We start from the raw sequence: 25185 nt of genomic DNA on the forward strand, positions 1-25185 counted from the left end.
AATCCGTGGGTGCCTGTTTTTATGGAATCTTTGAGTATTGAGACTCTTGATTCCGGTATACTCGAGTATTACCATTCCTGTTTTATTTGGCGTTCGGGCCCGGTAAGGGAGTATGAATGGTGAACGGGATTCGGCGTTAAAGCGGTGTTCTACTGGACTGGTTTTCTTTAGTTGGAAGTTGACGGAGGGTCAACGTAGTCGGATCAAGTACTGCAACGGGAAATTGGCTCCTGAGAGCCATCTGTATCCTTTCTATCTAAGTTGTTTACATGTTTCCTTATTTGGTACACCTATGTGATTAATTGAGCATGAAGTTCCTTGGTCCTTGATTGTTATTATTTTTGGTACCTCATTGAGCTTATAGCTCACCCCGTTTTGTTATCCTTGCTTTCCTTACAGGAAAATCTTTTGGGAACAATGATGTTTGGAAGCATGAGTTGAGTTAGATATATATTCTTTTGTATAGCTCCTCAATAGATAGAAACCTTGAATGTATTTCGATCCAACAACTCCCTTTTGATTTGTAAATTTGCAATCATGTATATATATATATATATAAGTGTTTAATCAGGTACATGTGTTACCCCGTTCGAACGTGTTCATTCTTTATGGCTACCTGGAGTTTAATGAAGTTACTGTGGTTTCGGACGAGTGTAGTATCCAAGTGTGAAAAGGAAAAACAATAAAAATAAAATCTGGTAGGGATTTTTACAATATTATGGGTTGGTAAGTTACATTTAACTTGGAGGTTTCCCATCGTTCGTTTTCTTTGGTTTCTTTCACGCGTGCTATAGAAGTGGGAGTGATTCGACCCCGTAGTCCCGGCGAGAGCTGAGCAGGCAGTTTGCCGAACCCTTTGGTTCGCCTTAGGGGGAGGTGGGGCTGTCGCAGTGATCCTAGGAATTGGGTCGTCTTCTCCAATCGAATAGAATTTCAGATAGCTACTGCTTCCTGTGCATACCAAAACTTGAATTCACACAAACAGAACATGTTCACAAAAAAAGAAAAACCCGCGCTTCAAAAATTTGTCATCTACCCGGCAAATTAATGATTATCTTCCAGCAAGCATTGTACTTGCTGGGATTTCACTTTCCTCGCACGCACAAACGCAGCTAAATTGTCTCCAAGTAGAACTTTCAAACATGCATTTTATCAAACAACAAATGAGCATAAAAAAGGTCACTGATTCTCTACTCAATTGAAGCTATAATCGGCCCCAAAATTTATCAGAAACAAAAAATTTCAGTCCAATCAACCCATAAAGCATGCGCGGTCAAAAAATTATGGACAATCACTGGAAAATTGCAAGAACCAAATTCACAAGAGACATTCTTGGGGTTGGGATTTCCAGCGGTTGCTCTTGAAGAAGAAAAAGAAAACTGATATTTAAAGGGAAAAAATGGCTTACAGTGCTCTTGCTTGGTGAAATTTCGCAATTGATGATGGTGGATTCGGTGAGCCTGCAACAAGCTGCAATTCCTTGCTAATTCCTTTGATTCTTGGTTTTCCTTTGCTCTGTTTCTTTGCCGATGCTTTTCCCTTTTTCCTCCCCTCTTTTTTTCAATTTTTCTTCCGTCTACTCTCTAGCTCTCTCTCTCTCTCTCTCTCTCTCTCTCTCTCTCTCTCTCTCTTTCCTCCCCGAAAAACTCCCCAATTTTTAAGGTTTTCCCCCCTTTCCTTTCACTCTCGTTTCTCTCTGTTTTTATTTTTCTTGCTTGGTTCCTGCTCCTTCGCTCAGCCCCTCCTGTTTCTTCCTTGTCCGCCATCCCTCTGGTTTTTCTCCTCCCCTTTGCTCTATTTTTTTCTCAGCCGAAAGCCTCCTCTCTTTTTTTCTTAGCTCCCCCTTTTTTCTTTGGGATAATATCATAAACCTCCCCTGAGGTTTTATGAAATATCATCTAACTCCCTTGAGGTTTTCAAAATCTAAGCACCCCTTGAATTGACATTTTGGTAACATTGGAAGCGCTTCTAACCAAAAGTAATATTAAAAAATTCATGTTTGAGGAGAGAGATTATTTTAGTGCTTTAATACCCTTAGACTATAAAAAAATGAATATTTTATAAACCAAGAAAAAAAATACTAAATTGGAACCATCTTAAAAGTGAGGGGATGAAAATTGATAAGATTTTATGTTATAGCCAATAGCCACTTCTACAGTAGGAAAAGATAGTAAAAGCAAATACTATTTTTTAAACTATTTCTAGAAGTAGAACCCTTTATAATGTTGAAGGTAATTAGCATGTAAAATCATACATTTGAGCAAAAAAAACTTAGTAATAGATGAAATTCAACTTCAATATCATACAAAAAATTTATTCAAAATAGACAAACTTTTTTTATGGGTGTGAAATATGAAAATTTTATTATAGAAAAAGTCAGAATTTGAAAAACTATTCAGAGTTTCAATTACTTTATTTCTCTTGTGCTCTACATGAATAGGAATAAATAAATAAATAAATAAAATTGTGAAACAAAAAAAAAGGAAAAAATAAAAATAACATGCAGCTATTCTTCTCCAATTGCATTGAATATTTCATTGACATTTGCAATTCAATTATACATACATATAAATATACATACATATATATGTATGTATGTATGTATGTATGTATAGACATCGTTAAAGAAAAATAGGAAATTTAGAGAAAGAAAAAAAGTTTAGAAAATTTAAATATGAGGGTATTATTGACAATTCATCACCTTTGATATTAGAATATGACCCTACTATCATTTCAAGGGTGCTAAGTGAGATTTTAAAAAGTTTAGGGGAGCTAAGTGATATTTCATGAAACCTAAAGGGAGGTTTCTGAAATTATCCCTTTTTCTTTTTTGTCGGTGCAGCCAATCTTTTTCTTTTCACCGCCGCCCCCTTTTCCCCTTTTCTTATTTCTTTTTTTGTCTCAAATTTCCTTAGGCCTCCATGAGTTCTAACACCTCACTTTCTTGGTGTTATGTTGTCAAAGAAATAAAGAGACACTTATCCCTATTGCGTGTCCCCCACTTGGACCTATTGTATGTGTACCATATATTATCTTGTATTTTATATTTTTCTTTTCAATGCTAATTTCTAATTATCTTACAAAATGTCATTTTATATATAAAAGCTGAGTTTGAAAAGAAAAAAAATAAAAGAATGGATCTTTATCAAAAATTTTTCTTTTTCTGAAGTTTAGTGTAAAAATGCTTTTTAAGAAAAGAAAACAAAATGATGAATATTAATGTACTAAAATAAAAACAAACACCAATTACTATATTGCAACCTTAAATCAATTAAAATAAAATAATAAAATGAAAACAAGAATAAATAATAATAATAATAAAATAAAAATAAAAATAAAAAGAATAAAGCTAAAATTGAATTAAATAAACAAATAAAGCTAAAATTAAATAAATAAATAAATAAATAAAGCTAAAATTGAATTAAATAAATAAATAAATCTAAAATTGAATTGAGTAAATGAATATTTTTTGGTGTTTACAGATACCAATCTTGTTGAATGTTGAAGATGATCCAAAGACTTTTAGTGAAGCGATGTCATCTAGAGATGTTAAATTTTGGAGGGAAGCGGTAAATGATGAAATGGACTTATTATTATCTAACAACACTTGGGTTCTGGTTGATTTACCTCATAGTTCAAAACCAATAGGTCGTAAGTGGGTATTTAGAAGGAAATATCCCATAGATGGATCTTTACTAATCTTTAAAGCAAGGTTAGTAGTTAAAGCGGGAAGGAACAAACTATTTTGATACATATGCACCAGTTGCTGGAATAACGTCCATTAGAGTGCTTATGTCTTTAGCTTCATTGTACATTTATTTGTCCATCAAATGGATGTTAAGATAGCCTTTTTAAATGGTGACTTGGATAAAGAGTGTACATGAAACAACACAAAGGGTTTGTTTTGCCTGGAAATAAAAAGAAAGTTTGCAAACTAGTTAAGTCATTTTATGGTTTGGAACAAGCACCAAAACAATGGTACAAAAAATTTGAATTTTTGTTACTTTTGAGTGGATTTAGATATAATAGTGCTAACAAGTGCATTTATTCTAAATTTACTCAAGATTATAGTGTGATTATTTGTCTATATGTTGATAACCTGCGAATTGTTAGTAATACCATGAAATGTATAGAAGATACTAAAAGGTATCTTTCTTCAAGGTTTAAGATCAACGACCTTGAAGAGGTAGACACTATCTTGGGTATCAAAGTTAGGAAACATAGTGGGAGTTATGCTTTGTGTCAATTTCACTATATTGAAAAGATAATGAATAAGTTTTAACATCTTAAGATAAAGGAAGTGAGTACTCCCTTTGATCCTAGTTTGAAGTTTCATGAGAGTTCTGGAGATACTTGAGTATATTAGTGCAATCAGTAGTTTGATGTGTACAATGAATTGCACAACACTAGATATCTCATATGCAATTTGTAGGCTTTCTAGGTATACCAATAATCTAGGTGTGGACCATTGGAAGTCTATTGAAAGGATTTTTATTTATCTTAAAAGAACTAAGAGTCAAGGATTCTTTTACAATAAATTTCCAGCTATACTTGAAGGTTATTTGGATGCTAGTTGGTTCACTAGTGTGAGTGACAAGAATTCAACCACTAGGTGGATATTTACTTTGGGTGGTGGTGCAATCTCATGGGTTTCCAAGAAGCAAACAGTGATTGCTCATTCTTCCATGGAAGCTGAATTTATAATTTTGGCTGCTACATGTAAAAAGGAGGAATGGCTTAGGGACTTGGTACTAAATACAAAGTTGTGGCCACAACCTATGCCTTCTATTTCTTTATATTGCGATAGTGAAGCCACTATGTCTAGAGCCTTAAATAAGGTATACAATGGTAAATCTAGACATATTAGTCTAAGACATGAGTATTTTACATGGAAGCTGAATTTATAATTTTGGCTGCTACATGTAAAAAGGAGGAATGGCTTAGGGACTTGGTACTAAATACAAAGTTGTGGCCACAACCTATGCCTTCTATTTCTTTATATTGCGATAGTGAAGCCACTATGTCTAGAGCCTTAAATAAGGTATATAATGGTAAATCTAGACATATTAGTCTAAGACATGAGTATTTTAGACAAATGCTATGAGATGGTGTCATGGCTGTTGTATTTGTAAGAACATAAAACAGCTTAGTAGATTCGTTGACTAATCCCGTGCCAAAGGACTTAGTGAATGCGATGTCATTAGGTATGGGGTTGAAACCATTTATCTAAAATCACTAGCAATGCAAACCCTACCTTATTCTAGCACTACTACTGGATGAAAAGGTTTAAGGGCAAATAACAAATTGTTAAGTGATTGTGAGCACTAGAACTTTCAATATAGAATTACCCCGCTAGTGCAAAAGGATGGGAGGTTGAATATATGATGAGTTCTATTCTTAATGAAATGTAATTGCTTTCTTAGTGCTTTGTTATATAAAGTTTGTGAGGACCCAAAAATTTTCTTATTTATCGAATACTACAAGTTTACTTAAATATTTATTTACTCATTTTCTCCGAATTATTTATTTTGACCATTTTAAATCCATTTAGATGGAACAACGTCTCTTTTATAGTTTTAAAGCGTTTTGTTGGAAAATCTACTTTTGAAAATTCCTTTAGTTCAGAATAACGAGTGCACGTTTTCGAGGCTACACTTGAATCGGGAGTGTATCAACATTGGAGAATTAAGAATGATCAATAGTAGATCAAGAAAGATTAATTGAGGAATTAATACTAGACTCATGTGAGGACTCGTAAAATTCGTATTTTTAAAAAAAAAAACCTATTTTTGGCTCATTTAATTATTTATTTGGATATTTGCCCTGAATATTATTTTCTATCCTTATTAGACCTAAATACATGGAATTATAGCTTCATTATATTTTTAAGGTGACTCGTTTCAAAAATTAATTTTTTGGAAGCTCGATTAATGTAAATAGTGAAAACGTGTCTGAAAACTTTAGCCAATTGGGAGTACAATAAGTTCGAAAACTTGGAGACATGTACAATGGTCCTAAAATAGATAATTTTAGGTTTAAATACTCAAGTGATAGTTAGTGGTATGATCGTTATAAGAATTTCTTGAAGATTTCACTTTATCGCGCTTAAATTGGAAATACGCGTTTTCACGCGCGAGCTTAATTGAGGGACTTTAGACCATTATTTTGGGACAATTAAGAGTGAATAATATTTGTATGAATATAAGTGCATTAGTGGTTTAGTGCACTAGTGAAATAAACTCGAAAGGAATCTAGCCTAAATCGCGCGCGTACGCGCACTAGTGAGAGTTGACTTTTGTACAATTATGGGCCACACAAATGAAGCTTCTCTTGGAAGCCAAATTAGATCAACCCACACTCTCTCTCCTCTCCAAAGATAGCCGGCCAGCCTCTCTCTCCCTCAACCTCCAATTTTCAAAATTTCTTCTCACAAAAACCTCACCAATCTTCATCCAAATCCTACCAAATTTCATACACACTTAGATCTACTCTTGGACACCACTTTGAGCTGCAAAAAGGAGCTAAAACTCACGGTTTTTCTGGAGCAAAGGGGACCAAAAATCACTGCCTAGTTCATCAACCAAAGTAGGTAATGATCCAACACTCTAATCTTGGTTTATGGAGGTTGTTTAACACCTTTAAGCTCCTGTATTCATATGGGTGGTTGTTATTATTGAAAATTTGGAAGGTGGGCTCTATGAACTCCCACGCTTTGTCTTGATGGCTGATGTGATGATTGATGATGAATTTAATGTTGGTTTAGTGCTCAAAATGGTAGATTAATGGTGTATTAGTAGTATGAACTTCAAGAAATGCATGAGGGAAAAAGTCCCTGCTTTGAACGTACCTATATCTGCGGAATTTTGAGGTTGTAATGACTTATATATGATTTTTATATATTGTATAGATGGTGTATAAAATTTCATTGAAAAATATTGAGGTTTGGTTGGTCAAATGAATCGATTTCACAAAGCTAGTAAATCTGGAACTGTTCCTGAAATGCTCTGATCAGCTTTCGTGTTTTGACCATAACTCTGTACTCCGATGTCAAAATCAAGTGCCGTCAGTGGCATTTGAAACTAAACATTTCCACCTTTCCGACGGTATAAAATACACTTTCTGGTTCCATGTATGTGAGCCAAACCAACCATTTAAAGTCAGCTGTTCTTTTCTCTGTTTTCCTGGAATGAAATGCTGAGGCTGCAACTTGTGGCTCGAATTCGAGCTAGTTGTGTGCCGAATTTCAAAATGATTTTTTCTGTGAAATTATAGCTCTATGAATGTGTTTTCCAAGGCCATAAACCATGCCCAATTCCGAGTTAGGTTGAGTGATTTGTGATCAAAATATGGAACCTGCCCTGCTCTTGAAAACCCTAACTTTTGGACAGATTTGATGCAAGGCTTGGTGTAGACTTGCTAACTGAATATTTTGGTGCTAAACACTTATGAAATGTACCATGAATGTTCCTTAGGATTTTCCTACACTAATGAGCCATGTTTGAGGAATTTTTCCTTGACCAAATGTTTGGAATGGAAAACAAAAGGCTCAAGGCAGTTTTGTCTTAGGATTTTCGAAACTTTGGTTGTTTGATTGACTACCTTCCCGAAGGTATTTTTCCATGAAATTTGATAGAAGGATACTCTTTATATAGGAGTATTATGCTACCAAATTTTGTACTAATCCAAGTCCATTTCGATACCTAACCAAAGTCCCAAAGTTGGAAGCTCAAATCTGGAAATTTGTTCACCAGTTTTGAATTTTTCCCAAACTTCGAGCTACCGTATCTCGGTGCTCCAAACTCTGATTCTTGATCTGCTTTTTCTGTTATAAACCTTACTTGCAACTCTAATTTATTTACAAATTTCAGAGGCTAGCTCGTAACGTGTGAATTTTACCGAATTTCTAAAATTAGCGAAAAACCAACCCCAATACAACCTTAAGTACTCTGAAACAGTAACTTTGAGCCCATTTTTGAATATTTTTCATTTAGAATCATGGAAAAGTATCTTCTTAGAACTTTTAGTACTTTCAAAGAGGTTTCCAACGGTACCAAGTTTTCCAATTTTTGACATGTAGAATGTGAGATACGATTTTTCAAAATATCGTATCAAAACTGAAAATTTTCCAAATTTCAAAGGAAGGGAGTTTTCAAGCACTCCTTATTCCTTCGATATTACTTGAACGTTTTATACTTGATTTTCCAAAATAAAAACTTGATTGCTCTTGTACTTTAAGAAACTCTAATTGAACATCGATTTACGAGTAATTGAGGTTCGTTTTCGTGAAATTTCCTTAAATTGTACTAACATACAATCTTCCTTGATAATTGGGGCACATGAATGATAATACATTATTATTTGTTCAGGCACACACGAGAACCTTCAAGAAGATCCTACAGTGAACACCTGAACTTCCAGAAAATATTTCTTCTTGATTTGCTCGGTGAGTGTCAAGTGTATGACTATTTGAACTCTATGGACTTGATTCATGCTTGGCTTACCTGATTACATGCTTAGCCTACCTGGTTTTGAAAAATGGAGTCGAGTGTATACTTTATCACACTCGTTCTCATTTGAAACAAATGACTCATATTTAACATGGTTTGCCTGGTTTACATGACCTGAAATACATGCTTAAACCTGTCAAATGCTTGAATACATGACATGGTATGCTATGGCTGCATACGTCGATGGAGTGGATCTCCTCAACACTTACATGATACATGGGGGACGCCCAAACTCATAGGCCGACCTTGGAACTCGAGTCGGCATGGGCTTGGTCGAGAATCTCGGTGAGTCATGAGATTCACATGATAAGCTTGATCTATTAAGAGATCTTGCTTGGCATACTCGTGGAGTATCGCCTTATAAATGTCATGTGGGCCCGAAGTGGTGTATGGTGGACGGATTAGAAGTAAGTGGTGATCTACGGTTTGGAAATATCAACCCCGTTGACGGAGAGTCATCGCGGAAAGATATACGAGCGAACTGGCAAAGCAAGTGGAACTTAGCTCCTGAGAGCTACCATATCCTTGAATTGTTTCTGTTTACATTTTGTTAGCATTATTAATTACTTGCAAGTTATTACTTGAACTATTACTTGGGCTTGTTACCTGAACTATGTGTCTGCATGTGTGTTCTTGGCCTCACGAGCGTTTTGCTCACCCTGTAGATTTGTTTTCCTTAACAGGTTTGAACTCGGAGATGTACTGGAGAAACCCTCCTGATGTGCTTTTGTTTAGGATTTCTATTATATTTTGGCTATGCCCTTGGTTTTGGGTTGTACTTTTGGAATTGAAATGTAACTTTTGGGGCGTGATGTATATTTGAGAATTATGTTGTACTTTGAACACCCGACGTGCGGGTTGGATAATAGATGACTACTGTTAAGCTTGAACGCTTCCGCATTTACTATACTTAAGTTATTTACTTGTGTTGTGTAGTTCGATAATAAGATTGAATGGAATTGTTTGAGTCCTGACGAGAGCTAGGCAGGCGTCCCGCGGATACCCTTTGGTTCGCCTTAGGGAGAAGTGGGGGCATCACAAAGTTTAAGAGTGTTTCCACCTTTATGGTCATAGTAGTGGTTCCACTTCTAGCAAAAGTTTGGTTTACTTTTGTCAATGTTCACGAACCTAGGATAGAGCACATGGCGAATGATAGTGCTAAATTCCTTGTGAATTGATTGATAAATGTTATTATATATGTTCATTAGTAGCATTATGTGTTTACTTTTGTTATAAATTAAGGTTTTTAAGGTCTAACTTGCTCTTGAAGTCTCTTAATTTTGCAAGTTTATTTTGAGTAGATTAATGTGCAAAATTTGGTCATATTTGCAGAATTTGAGACATGATTTGACTGATGGATCGAGACGAATTCACGCTCCATTAGTGCATTATTCACCAACAAATTCGAAAGAAAATAGGGCAACAAATGCAAGTATTATTGGTGCATTGTGTGAACAAATACTTGGACATCTTGCTTATAATCTTAAAGGTGAATTTGAGCAGAAAAGAGCCAAAAAAATTTGCCTAACCAGTAAACGTACCCTTAGAATACTCGAGCTCAAGTCGCTTATTCTCCCTATTTTTCTGCAATTTGTTTTGCAACTTGCCTTGCATTCACACCTCTTTCCAGGTCAATTCCGGCATAGGATTTTAGCTGCACATGCTCAAGATTCTTTAGGGAAGTGCAAAGGAAGCTTTATGTCATATCATTTTACCACTTTTTGACTCTTTTAACACTATACATGTAAGAATTATTGGAGAGAGAGTAATTATCAGCTTTTAGCTCAAGAACTTAGTTAGAGTTTTCCTCATTCTCTCTAGTTAAAAACTTGTAAGAAACATTTGGAGATTTCATTATATAACTCATTTTATTAAAGAAAGAGAAGATTTGGGAGCTAGTTCATCACCTTGGCTAGGCTTTCTTTATCTATCTCTTTACTTGAGATTCATTATGTGTTCATGCAATGGAGTTATGTTCTTTCTGGTCTTATATTGCATGAGTAGTTAAATTTCAAGATTTAGGGAGTAAATGAAACTTATGGCTACTTGATATGAGTTGACTATGATTTATACTTGTTACCTCTTGTGTTAATTTGTCCATTTATTTATGCTTGTCACTGTTGTTGCTTGATTACCAATAGCACGTTTTTAGTTGTTGTTATTCAATGAAAATTGGTAATAATGATGGAACAACATTAATGGAACTTAAGGAGTGGACTCATGCGAATAGAGGTGCACTTGAATGGATTATTTTAGCATTTCATGAAGAACAAAAAGGTAGATTTAGTTATTCACCATAAGAATAGAAAAATTAGTCTAGTCTAGGCCATTACATCATGAGGGTGAGTTTTGGTAAATATGGAAATGAATTCTTAGTTAAATAAGAGTAGTAACAAGAGGTAAATATATTTACTTGTAGCTTTAATGCCATAAATGAATTCTATATCTCTAAACTCAAGTATCTAGTGAATTTTCTTTATTGTTCTCTTGAAAGTTATATAGTTGAGTTAGTTAGCTAGTAAGTAATTGTGATTTTTTTGTGTTAATTGATAATTAGTCTAAATAATAGAGTAAGTAAGGATCTAATACTTACAATAGTTGCTCCTTGTAGGATTGACCTAATATATGCCCTAAATTACTATTCAACCTGTATGCTTGCAGTCAACAGATGTTTTTTGGATTTAACTTGTACTTGTATCAAAAACCCATCATTGATCAATGTACTTAAGTGCTAAGTGTATGGTATTTCTTGACTAATTTACAAAACTTGGTTTAATGCTTTAAGCAACCTAGATTTGATTAGTTCTAGTGTTGTATCAATACTAAAAGGAAAATTTTCAAACAATACTTTTCTTTATGTATGATACTACAAGTGTTAGTTTTATATTTCATTTTACAAACTAAGTGGGGGATTGTAGGATTAGTTTGTAAAATGGAATAGAGCAAAAATGACTTGTTGAATTGCTAAGCATAGGTTCCTGAATCCAGCCATGAATGTTAGATACAAGTGGAAAATAGCTTTTTCCTATATATTAATAAGTCTTTAAGGATTAAACTAACTTTTGTCATTAGATCTTTTCTTGTTAGAAGAAACTTGCTAACAAGTTTCTTTTTCTCTTGTTGTATTTTAAGGGTAAATTACCTTAACCCTATAGCAAATACTAAAGATAGTGTTTAATCACGTCTCAAGAGTTGTCAATTCTCTCATTTTTGTTATTATTCTTTATTTACAGTTTCTGCAATTTTAATGAGCATTATTCTTTGTTTTGTAGTACACAAATGAACATCACACAATTAGGTGGGGAGGGGAAAAGGGAGAAGAAGAGAACGGGGTGAAGGAAGAGAGGGTGACAGGGCAAGAGAGAAGCAGGCAGAGGGCGGGAGAGGAAAGGAAGAGAATCGAGGGATGGAGGAGAAGAGGAAAGAGGAAGGAGGAGAGAGTGGGAGAGAAAAAGAAAAAAGTAGGAGGCGGGTAAGATGGTGGCGGCAATAGCAGCAGCAGCGGTTGAGGTGGGGGCAAAGATGGTGAAAGTGGAAATGAATAGGAAAGGTGGTGAATAAAAAATGAAAATGGGTATATATTTTTGGGTATTTTGTGATGTGTATCATAAACTTTAGAGTATTTTCATAATTTATCAAAAAGAAAGCCTTCAAAACACACCTATGATTGTGCTACCACTTCTAAGAACAGTAGCTCCACCTACTTTAGTTCACGTGGCAACTATAAACACCAAATATTGGACATTTCAGCTTGGAAGTGCGTCAATGAAGGTTTGAGTGGAACAATTAAATTGAGGCAATGTGTTGAGCTCAATAGGCATAGCTATAATACAAAATTAAAAGAGTAGTTATGTTGGTACTTCAAGAAAAAAAATTATTAGTCCCCCCTTTGTTAAAACATCTAAGACCTGCCCCAAAAAAAAGAGACCCATGACCTAAGTTCTCTAATGCCAAGATGTTGGCTAAAAAGACGCACATGCACAACGGAAGCAATTTTAGCACATATAAAAATATGTGGGAACTGAAGGAAAATAAATACTTAATAATTTATTAATTCAAAACTCAATGATAACAAATATTAAGTTGTAGCTTTTCGTACATGACAACCCGCAAATCTCAACTATGAGGTTTTCCCTCAAACTCACTCTTTAGCTTCCAAGACTCAACCCAACTTTTCAACTCAATTCTTCAAATAATAACCTACTATATTGGTAGTATTATAGACTACAAAGTTTCCTAAAACAAATACAATTGTAAACCAAAATTTATTTGGAAACTAATTTGAGATTTCCTAATCTAATATGGAAACTAAACAAGAATGACATAAAAAAGAATTAGGAAACTAAATACAGTTTAGTTTAATTTCGTTCACAAGATTATCCTATTTCATAAAAGGTTGTACATTGCTTGGATGCTCTTGCAGGTACTTCTATCATAACAATCACTTTAGGACTTCTTTTAAAAAGTAAATTTGTAAGTAAATAAAAAAAGGTGAAAAAATATTTCGAATTTTTCAAAAACTTATAAAATACTCAGAATAACCCACTCATGCGTTGATCCTGAGTTCCATCGTAGTGTGACCTACTAACTTCGTATATCCCAGCCATATCCGTGACTTGAGAAGAAAGCATTACTCTCCAAACTCCTCAAAAGCCACCCATTCTTAGTTTTATCATTCCCCTTAAACAAATGATGGTACAGAAGACCTTTTCTCTTTCTTTCTTCTTTTTTTTTCCTTTCATTTGTAGACCTTTCTCCTTTATTGTATTGAGCCCTTACACTTTCAAAGGAGAAGGAATGATTGATTTGCTATAATCCAAGTTGGAACATATTCAGTTCCCGAATTAGAATTCTTCTTGTACAAAAAGGGCAATGTGATGTAACTAGGGCAATTAGGTAGATTCTAAATTTTTTGCTCCTCAATGTGGAACAGATGTGACAAGAATTTGTGAATAAAGATATGCAAGTAGATGATATACATCATAAAAAAAAAAGATGATACAGGAGATGGCCTTTTAATATCCTCTTATGTGTGCCATTGACGTCTGTATATGTTTTATCTTTCCAAAAGGCAGACGCAACTCGGATTAGATGATTCATGACCATTTTGGTACTAACTTATTCAAAACCATTGAATAAAGGTAAGCATACTTCAGTATTAGAATGAGCAATGAGATCGCAAAAGTCTGCTATGATTGGTAGTTTCAATGTCACTAGGTTCACAATCCATGCTCCCTACTGAATGCAATTAACTTTTTCACTTCCAATTCTTTATTCCTGGAGTGATTCTACTTGCTCTCTGTTGTTTTCATCATACACTGCCCATAGATTGATGCAATTCTGTTTGGACTTCGGGTGATGTTTCACTTTAAAATGGGTGATCCGATGAATTTGAGTGGATCATAATTGGACAATAAATATAATTAATCCAACTAATTTATAACGAGTTGATGAATGGATTAAAATAGATGGGCCATAAATGTGCATGGGTATACCCAATAATCCATTTATGACCCATTTAAAACTTTGCTTACTTTTTTTCGGATATTGTTTAACAAGATATAACAATATTTTATAGTGATAAAAAAATTAAAGACATATGAAGTTAGTAAATTCTACTTGAATAAAAATGATAAACAAATCAATGAAAATTGTACATAATATAAAATTACAACCATAATAAGTTTTAAGTATCATATTACAAGTGTGGAAAATGGTGTAGGTATTAACACAGAAAGTCAATAATATTTAGAAAAATTCAAATTTATTCGGATCACAATTCACAACCCAAATATTGCAAATTTCCTTTCAAAAGGTGATTTTGTCAAAGAGAGTCTCATGGAATAGCATTTTACAAAACTAAGAGTAAATCAAGAAAATTATTACAACAAAAATGGCCTTTCTTGGTATGCCTATAAAGACACTTGCTGGTTTGTGTCATTATAGCATTTCTATCATAACACTTGTCATCAACTTAATAATATATACTCTAATTTTTTTATTTTATCTAATATGAAAATAATAATGTGCCTTTAGACTATCTATCATGACACTTGAGAAAATGTGAGATATACCAAAAACAAAGGCACAAAATGACATCGTTTGATTTTGGCGTAAGATTCATTTGCCAAAACACTTAGCGAAACACTCAACTTTCATTTTGCCGGCCAAAAGACTTGGTCAAATTTTGCTTTTTGTCATTTCTCTCACAAGAAACACTATCTCTGCAACTATGTCTCGATCAAAACACTTGGAGTTTTTTCTGCTGAATCTCTCTGCAAACAAACTATCCTTCCTTTCCCATTGAAAGTATGTAATTGTATGGTAAATTTTTTTATTTCTGCTGAATCTCTTCACAAACACTATCTTGATAATGTTTTTACTGAATGTCACCATAAAGAAGCTATCCGTTCTTCAAGTTGTTCTCTTTTTTTCTGACATTATATTGGACATTATTAGCTATCCTTGAAGCTATGTACTATATTGTGTTGAATTAGGAGGGTTAAGTTTCAAAGTTTGCCTTAAAGTGATTACATTTGAGATTAGTCCCATCTGTTTGAGATTGAAATGAATGTAGTAATAGCTTATGATTTGAGTGCACTTGTTGTTCAGCTTTATTCCTCTCGGTTGTCTACTTGATTCATGTGACAATTTTGTTATGGATTTGTTGTCCATAACCTATTTGATAAAATGTCAAGTTCCCCCTGTTTTTCCTTTTTTTGGATAAAAATGCATACATTGTGTGATAGCATATATGAGAGTGTGTTGTGTGTGAAAGAAAAATAACACGTTTGATCAGTCATACTATTTGTCAAGTAAATCACATAAAGCCAGTCCTACTTCTCACCCTTGAATGGCATGTCTTCTAGTATCTTGACCTTAAACTTAGTTGATAAAGTGCTCTCATCAATGACTTCACCTTTAATGTCAATTACCATTGCCAATGTCCATGACCGGTTCTAGTTCATCCTTTGGAGGTCAGATTAGGTTTCAGATTTTTTAATCTGAAAAAACAAGAATATCACTCGTAATACTTTATAAAGCTCTTTACCATGGTCAACAAAATTGTTTTTCCATTGATCAACTTTAACATCGTATAGAAATTTTGTGTTCCAAATCTTCATTGCTCCTTATTCTCAATGATTTGACGAGAAAATGCTTAGAATGACATTTGTCAAGTTTTCTAAGTACTCCCTCCATCCTATTGTGATTGTTATAGTTCACCTTTTTTCATGTCCCAAATTTTGAGTTACACTACAATTTTTTCTCTAACATTCCATTTTTACCTTCAAAAGAGACATTGATAAAAAAAAGTATGATGGAACCCACAAAAGCAATAAATAGGCATCCAAAAAAAAGGTGTGTGGAAAGCACCAAAAATTTTGGTGGCCATAAATAGGCGCGTGCTTGGCAACGACATGAAAAAGAGTTTTCATTTTGCATGGATCCACTGATTCATTTCACATCAACATAGATAGCAATTAAGCTTTGATATCAGTCAAAGAGGACAATTGGAAAAAGTTGTCTCATATTCAAATTGATTGAACTGTGCATAATAAGTTGGAATCCCCAAAAACATCCCTTATTCTAGGACAGAGGGAGTACTAATTTGTAGCTGTCATTTCGTGCTGTTGGAAGCTTGTTGGAGAAAATTTATTTATTTTAAAAGTATGGATAAAAGTTAGATGGATTTTTCAAGAACAAGTGAAAAGTAAGAGGCAGGACTTAAAATGTTTCTAGACTTTGCATTTTCTAGATCAAGTTGTGACGGAATGATCTTGTGTCCTTGCAAAAATTGCGGCATGGATGTTTCTATGACTAAAATGGAAGCATGTGACCATTTGAAAGTGGTAGGATTTATCAAGGGTTATAATAATTAATTAGATAGCACATGGAGAACTTTCAAACTATAATGAAGCCACATCTAATTCTGAAAATACATCAATTGGGGTTTCAAATGGGACTAATGATATGCAAGACTTGGTCCACGATGTATTTGAGATACCACATGGAATAAATGAATTGAATAGATAAAAGGACATTCTTATTTTAGAGGTTGAAAAATTTTACAAATTGATTGATGTTCTCAACAAGATTTGTACAATGGTTGCAAAAATTTTTCAAAGTTGTCTTTTATTATTCATTTGCTTTACCTCTAATGCCTTGGTAAGCTGAGTAACAAGATTTTTAGTATGCTTCTTGAATTGTTGAGAGAAGCATTTCTGGAGGTCATGACTAATTTCCGGAGGTCAACAACATTTGTACAATGGTTGCAAAATTTCTCAAAGTTGTCTTTTATTATTCATTTGCTTTACCTCTAATGCCTTGGTAAGTTGAGTAACAAGATTTTTAGTATGCCTCTTGAACTGTTGAGAGAAGTATTTCCGGAGGTCATGACTAATTTGCCTTCATCTTACTATGAGGTTGAGAAATTGATGAATACATTGGGGTTGGGTTATGAAAAGGTTGATACCTATCCTAATGAGTGTCCTCTTTATTGGGGTAGTGCTGAAAAAAGAACTTCACGCGAAACATGCAATGAACTTAAGTGGGTTGCCTCAGAAAATGATCCAATTGGTGAAAAAGAAATATTCCTCAAAAAGTGTTATGGCATTTTCCCTTAAAAGCTAGGTCACAAAGACTGTTCATGTCTTCTAAAATTGCATCTCATATGAGACAGGATGAAGAAAAATGTACAAAAAATGGTTGTATGAGACATCCAGCTAACTCTCTAATTTGGCAAATTTTTTACTATTTATATCCAGAATTTGCTAAGGATTGTCAAAATGTTAGATTGGGGTGGCATCTAATGGGTTTAATCCATTCAACAACATGAGTTCTACACATAGTACTTGGCTTGTGGTTTTAATACCATATAACTTACTTCTATGGATGTGTATGAAGCAACCATACTTCATGTTGTCTTTGTTAATACCGAGGCCATCCTCTCTTGGGAATAATATCGATATTTATCTACAGCCTCTATTTAAAGAACTGACCAAATTGTGGGATTTTGACATTCAAACTTATGATGCATCCCAAAAACAAAATTTTCAATTGCATGTAAATCTGTTGTGGACCATTAGAGATTTATCGAGATATGCAATGTTATCTGGGTGGAGCACTAAAGATAAATATGCTTGTCTTGTTTGTCATAAGTTTACCCATGTACGATGGTTGACTCATAGTTTCAAAAATTGCTACATGGGCCACTATAGATTCTTAAATTGTAAGCATAAATTGAGAAAGCAAGCCTAATTCTTTGATGGCACCAAAAAATATGAAATGAGACCACCTTTGCAAACTAGGGACATGACTGTGAGTGAATTGGGAGACTTGCAAATTAAATTTGACAAACTTGTAAAAGGTAATCCGAAACTACCTTTTAATTGGAAGAAGAGGAGTATTTTCTATGACTTGTCGTACTAGAAAGATAATGTCTAAAAACATAATATTGACTTCATGCACATTGAGAATAATGTTTGTGAAAACATTTGGGAGACATTGCTAGCTAGACATTGAGGATAAAGCAAAGGACCATTATAATTCACACCGTGATTTGAAAGAAATCGGAATAAAACAGGAGCTGCATCCTATTAAGACAAAACCTGGAAAGGTGTACTTACCTACATCTTCCTTTGCAATGGATAAAAAATAGAAAACTATATTTTGTAATGTGCTAAAAATGGTGAAGGTCCAAATGGTTATGCAGCTAACATCTCAAGATGCATTCGAGTAAAACCACCTAAAATTTTGGGGCTTAAAAGTCATTATAATCATATCCTAATGCAGCAATTGTTGCCTATAGCTTTGAGAAAGACTTTGCCAAAATCTATGTGCTATCCTTTGATTTGATTGAGTAGATACTTCAAGCAACTTTGTTTTAAAGCAATTTTGATGCGGATACGGGTGCGCAACAACTTCAATCTCGGGTCAAGGATCCTTTGGTCAACCTTGGTGGTCCGATGACAAGATCAAGATCCAAGAAGGTGAAGGAAGCTTTACAAGCCTTGATCATTCACCATACAAGCAAGGAGCAAGCTAAGTTTGAAGATTTGATGGACCATGAAGTTACCTTGTTCACTTGTACGTTTGAAGTGAAAGAATGATCTCATACTTGTTAGCTTAGTTGATAGTTGTTTTAAGACTACCTAGTTTAGTAGTTGTTAATCGTTGAGTATTTTATTACTTATTGAGCCTTATCGGGAAGCCTTAAAGAGCTGGCTCTTTATGCGACCGAATTCCTATTCCAGGTTTATTTGGGCCAGATTTGCCCTAATTTTAGCCTATAAAAGGCATCTATTGTATGCGTGAAAAGGGACAGAATATTACAACCAGAAATCGTGAGGAATTTTCCTTTCAAGTTCTTAAACGAACTTACTCTTGAATTCTTGAGTTCATTGCTTAGGATTCAAATCTGACTTTATCGATTAGTTTGTTCCCTAATCGTGGTGTCTCTTCATCCATTTTTATTTGCTTAAGGTTGCTGATTGCCTTTGTGTGTCAGAGGTCTTGAGTTCATGAGAACAATCGAGTTCAATTTCCATTGGGAGAAAAGGCCCAACTCTGATAATTACAAGGTTGGGAGGGTCTAGGAGGGTCTGCCCCTAGGGTTGCCTTATCAGTTGGTATCAGAGCATCAGGTTAATTCTCTTTCAATTGAAGTTGTTCATATCTTATTAGTTTGTGTTTTTTTTTGTCAAAAAAAAAAACTGTAGCGATTATTGTTCATCGTTACTGTTCCGAAATACTGTTCATCGTTACTGTTCCGAAATACTGTTCATCGTTGCTGTAGCGTACTGTTCAAGTTACTGTTCATCCGAGAAAAAAAAATCTGTTTGGGTGTTGTCTTTTTGTGTTTCTGTCCAACTTTTGTTCTTGAGTCTGTTATACTTTTGTTTGGGTTTGGGTTGTTAGGGTTTAAAGACAAAAAAAAAAAAAAAATGAGTCACGTACCTTATATTGTTTTAGTGTCCAAGTTGCTAGAGTATTGCTGGAATCTTTCTTTTGAGTATTGCTGAAATTCTGTTTTGCTTATTTCTTGAGTATTGGTTGTTGTTCTTGCAAACCCTAAACACCACAACGTAATTTGGGGAAGTTCTTGAGCTTCTTGAACAAATTTTTGAAGTTCTTGGACCACCAAGTCTTGTTTTGAAGGTTCTTGAACAATAAATCAAGAACTAGGGTCTTCTTGAAATTTGCATAACCTTTCATCCGTTTTTCTTAAACTTGTTGGTGTGATCTGAATTTGTGTTCCTTGAAGAGCCGGAAAAAAAAAGGAAGAAGAGAAGGCATTGGCTCTCATACAAAGGAAATCAAGTTTCCAAAAAAAAAAAAAATCGTGAGTTTCCAAATCTTGGTGGGTTCCCAAATCTTGATTAGTCTCCAAATCTTGGTTGATTTCCCAAAATTTGAGTTTCCTAATCTTGATTGGTTTTCCAACTCTTGAGTTCCAATCTTGATTGAATTCCAAAGATCCCAAACGACCTAACCAGCTCCAAACACACCCAATTCCGTTTTCAAAACCAAACCAAACACCTTAGCCCAAACCGCCTTGGGAGTTCTTGAGTTTCTAAAATCGGTTGAGCTAGTTTTGCGATCCGATTTGACTGAAATTTGAGGACTGGTTCGTACATTATTTGAACACCCCAAAAGCACCATCTATACTCCAAAATACTGACCAGAAACTCAGCAAAGCAATAACTCAAAAAAAAAAAAAAACCAGTTCCAGCTTCAGGTAGAGTTTTTGTTTTCTAGGATTCGTAAAAAATTCTGCTTTGTGTCTTATTACTTATAGGGTAATTAATTCTGGAATTTTTTAGAGTTGAGTTGTTTTAAGAATTTCGAGAAGGAAAATTGAGAGTGAGTGTGTTTTCTTGAGTGATACACGAGTGCTCGCAAGGTAGACTAGGATACACTTGTTTTGCAGGTTGGACAATATGTCTCAAGAGGGGAACATGCCTGAGCCGTCTGAGACTGACATGTCACTCAAACTGGTGCTCCAAGCTCTTCAAAAACAAGCGGAGAGACATGAAATTGTGATGACACAAATATCCGACAGGCTGGCTGCCATTGAGATGCGAGGTACTGGAGATACATACAATAGGGCTTCGAGTGTTCAGAGTGCTGATCATGATGCGGATGATGAGGGATATCATTCTAACACCTCGATTCGATCAAGAAAAAGCCAAAGAGGAGCGAGGGAAGGTCGAGACCGACCTAGGAGAACCGATGACAATCTTGGTTCCATCAAGACCAAGATGCCTACCTTTCATGGGAAAATGATCCTGAAGCTTACTTGGATTGGGTTAGACGAGTTGAGCAAGTGTTTGAAATCCACAACTACTCTGAAGAGAAAAAGGTGAAACTTGAGGCTATTGAATTTGAAGATTATGCATCCGTTTGGTGGGAGCAAGTATGTGCCATAAGGAGGAAAAATAGGGAACCACCAATTGACACTTGGGCTGAAATGAAGCAAGTGATGAGGAAACGATTTGTACCCTTCCATTATACCACGGACTTGTACAATCGGCTCCAACGACTCACTCAAGATTCTAATTCGGTTGATGAGTACCACAAACAAATAGAGGTAGCGATGATAAGGGCCAATGTCCAAGAGGATCCGGAAGCAACCATGGCGAGGTTCCTTAATGGATTAAATCCTGAAATTAGGAAGAAGGTTGAGTTTCAAGACCACTTTGAACTTCAACAAATGGTGTCTTATGCAAAGAAAGTGGAAAAGCAAGCCTTACCTCTAAAGACACCTAGTGACCGAACCACTACATCCTCTTCCACCCCTTGGAAAAGAAATCAATTGCCAACATCCAGTGCTTGGCCAAGGCAAGGTAATAGAGAGAGGGAAAACAAGCGGATGGAACAACCGTCCCATCCGAGTGCAACTTCTTCTAAACCAACCCCGCGACCGACTCTTCCAGGAGCAAATATATCTACCAACCAGCCAAAGGCATGTTTCAAATGCAAGGGAATTGGCCACCTCATGGCTCAATGCCCTAACCGAAGCATCATGTATATGAATGAAGAGGGAATGTGGCAAAGCGAAGGAGAGGAGGAATATGCGGACATGCCACCGCTTGAAGAAGAGGGGAAGGATGATGACCTGGTTGAAATAGAAGAGGACCCCGTGGCTTGAACTATGGTGACTATGAGAGAGCTAAATGCACAAGCTCAAGAAGATGATCTCCAACGGACCAACATTTTTCATACAAGATGCAAAATTGGAGATGAGGTATGTCTCATGATCATTGATAGTGGCTCATGTACTAATTGCGTAGCTGCTGACTTTGTTGAGCAAAAACACCTTCCATGGACTTACCACCCTAAACCCTATAGATTATCTTGGTTAAATGATGGGGGGAAGTCAAGGTGACCAAACAAGCTTTAATCGCTTTTTCTATTGGTCGGTACAAGGACCAAGTTTTATGTGATGTAATTCCTATGCAAGCTAGTCATGTCTTGTTAGGGCGTCCTTGGGAGTATGATCGGCAGGCTGATCATATTGGACTCACTAATAAGTATGAGTTCATTATGGACAACCTCAAGATCACTCTTTCACCCTTGACACCTACACAAGTGTATGAAGAACAATTGCATCTAAGAAAAGAGCGAGAGAAAAGGCAACTGAGAGAGGCAAAGAAAAAGCCGAATGTGCCTGAGGATGAGGAAAAAAAGAAAATAGAGGCCGAGTTGAGTGAAAGAGAAAAGTCGAGTGGGAAAAGACTCAGTGAGGCCGAGGGCTTGAAAGTGAAGAAAAAGAGCTTTTATACTAGTGTGCGTGAGATAGATAGGGTCTTGAATGCACAAAGTCTTCTCATAGTACTTATGTACCGAGAAGCCGATTATTCCTCTTTTTACACACTTGGCATAATCGATTCTCTTCCTAGTACAATCTACTCTCTTTTGCAGGAATTCAAGGATGTGTTTCCGGAGGAACTACCAAAAGGATTACCTCCAATTCGATGTATTGAACATCAAATTGACTTTGTTCCTGGAGCAATTCTACCAAATCAACCAGCCTATAAAGCAAATCCGGAGGAAACAAAGGAAATCCAAAGGCAAGTCGATTCCCTCCTTGAAAAGGACCAGGTTCGTGAATCTCTTAGTCCTTGTGCGGTTCCAGTCATTTTAGTACCTAAGAAAGAAGGGATTTGGAGAATGTGTACAGATTGTCGTGCAATTAATAAAATTACTGTTAAGTATCGTCATCCCATTCCTAGGTTAGACGATATGTTAGAAGAGTTGCATGGGGCAATCATTTTCACTAAAATTGACTTAAGATCTGGTTATCATCAAATAAGGAGAAAGGAAGGTGACGAATGGAAAACTACTTTCAAAACAAAGTATGGTCTTTATGAGTGGCTTGTGATGCCTTTTGGCTTAACAAACGCTCCAAGTACTTTCATGAGATTAATGAACCATGTTTTAAGGCATTTTCTTGGGAAGTTCGTTGTTATTTATTTTGATGATATACTGATCTTTAGCAAGTCTTTAGAAGAGCATTTGCGACTTGTTTTAAGTGCCTTGCGTGAAAATAGGTTATTTGTTAACATGGAAAAATGTGTCTTTTGCACTTCTGAGGTTAACTTTCTTGGTTATATTGTTGGTGCAAATGGCATAAGTGTTGATCCCGTCAAGGTAAAGGCCATCATGGAGTGGCCGACTCCAACCAATATGTCTCAGGTAAGGTCTTTTCATGGTCTTGCAAGCTTCGATAGGAGATTTGTTAAAGACTTTAGCACTATTGCAGCACATTTGAATGAGATAGTTAAAAAGAATGTGGGGTTTCAATGGGGAAAAGAGCAAGAAGAGTCGTTTAATAAGTTTAAGAATTTGTTAACTTCAGCACCTATTCTTGCTTTGCCTAATTTTGATTTGATGTTTGAAGTTGAATGTGATGCTAGTGAGATCGGCATAGGGGCTGTCTTACATCAAAATAATAGGCCCTTGGCATATTTCAGTGAGAAGTTGAGTGGGAGAGCTCTTAATTACCCTACTTATGATAAAGAATTGTATGCTGTTGTGCGTGCTCTTGAAGTGTGGCAGCATTATCTTATGCCTAAGGAATTTGTGATACATACTGATCATGAATCAATTAAATTCCTTAAGGGGCAGGGTAAGTTGCATAAAAGACATGTGAAATGGATTGCATTTATTGATTCCTTTCCATATATCATTAAGTATAAGAAAGGAAAAGATAATGTCGTTGCGGATGCATTGTCTAGAAGGTATATTTTGATCACTAACCTGAGCACTAAGTTACTTGGTTTTGAGCACATTAAAGACTTGTATGCACATAATGCTGATTTTTCTAATGTGTTTCAAGCTTGTGAACATGTTGCATTTCAAAAGTTTTATAGGCATGAAGGCTTCTTGTTCAAAGAAAATCGCCTATGTATTCTCAACTGTTCACTTAGGGAATTACTTGTTAGAGAAGCCCATGGCGGAGAGTTGATGATTTCGGTATTGATAAAACTCTTGACATTTTGCATGAGCACTTCTATTGGCCTAAAATGAGACGTGACATTGCTCACATTTGTGATAAGTGTTTAAAGTGTAAGCAGGCAAAGTCAAGGAGTAACCCTCATGGATTGTATACTCCTCTACCCGTACCTCATGCTCCTTGGACAGACATATCCATGGATTTTGTGCTTGATTTATCAAGATCTTCTACTGGTATGGATAGTATCTTTGTTGTAGTGGATAGATTTTCTAAAATGACTCATTTTATCCCTTGTAGGAAAACAAATGATGCGCGCCATGTTGCTGATTTATTCTTCAAGGATGTGGTTAGATTGCATGGAGTACCGCGTACTATTGTAAGTGATAGGGATGTGAAATTCTTAAGCTATTTCTGGAAATTACTTTGGGGAAAGTTGGGAACTAAGTTGCTGTTTTCTACTTCTAGTCATCCCCAAACGGATGGTCAGACTGAGGTAACCAATCGAACCCTTGGTGCTCTATTTCGAGCCATTGTTCAAAAGAACTTGAAGAAGTGGGAAGAATGTTTGCCTATTGCCGAGTTTGCATATAACCGAACCACTCATTCTACTACTAATCATTCCCCTTTTGAAATTGTTTATGGGTTTCAGCCGCTAACCCCTCTAGATTTATCACCTATTCCTGTTAATGAGTGTTTAAGCGCAGATGGTGTCAAAAAGGCAGAAGCTGTTCGGACCTTGCATGAGAGAGTTCGAGCTCAAATTGAGAAGAAAAATGCGCAATATGCACAACATGCAAATAAGGGTAGAAAACATGTTGTATTCGAACCCGGTGATTGGGTTTGGGTGCACATGAGGAAGGAAAGGTTTCCAGCATCTCGACGGACCAAGTTACATCCAAGAGGAGATGGACCTTTTCGTGTACTAGAGAGGATAAACGACAATGCATACAAATTGGAACTTCCAAGTGAGTATGGCATAAGCGCTTCTTTTAATGTGTCTGACCTATCCCCTTTTGACTTTGATACAGACTTTGAAGATTCGAGGACGAATCCTTTCGAGAGGGGAGGGAATGATGCGGATACGGGTGCGCAACAACTTCAATCTTGGGTCAAGGATCCTTTGGTCAACCTTGGTGGTCCGATGACAAAATCAAGATCCAAGAAGATGAAGGAAGCTTTACAAGCCTTGATCATTCACCATACAAGCAAGGAGCAAGCTAA

The 25185-nt window shown here is 35.6% G+C and overlaps 1 long non-coding RNA gene across 1 annotated transcript; it reads right to left on the bottom strand.

The window, feature by feature from the left end:
- Positions 1 to 683: 683 nt before the first annotated feature.
- On the bottom strand, positions 684 to 1799 carry LOC140013883 (uncharacterized). Its single transcript, XR_011820722.1, has 2 exons — positions 1409 to 1799; positions 684 to 951 (listed from the first exon to the last, which is right to left on the bottom strand). It is a non-coding gene; the product is annotated as an uncharacterized lncRNA (long non-coding RNA).
- Between the last annotated feature and the right edge of the window lie 23386 nt (positions 1800 to 25185).

The sequence above is a fragment of the Coffea arabica genome, chromosome 8c (assembly GCF_036785885.1).
Source record: "Coffea arabica cultivar ET-39 chromosome 8c, Coffea Arabica ET-39 HiFi, whole genome shotgun sequence".
Classification (NCBI taxonomy): domain Eukaryota; kingdom Viridiplantae; phylum Streptophyta; class Magnoliopsida; order Gentianales; family Rubiaceae; genus Coffea; species Coffea arabica.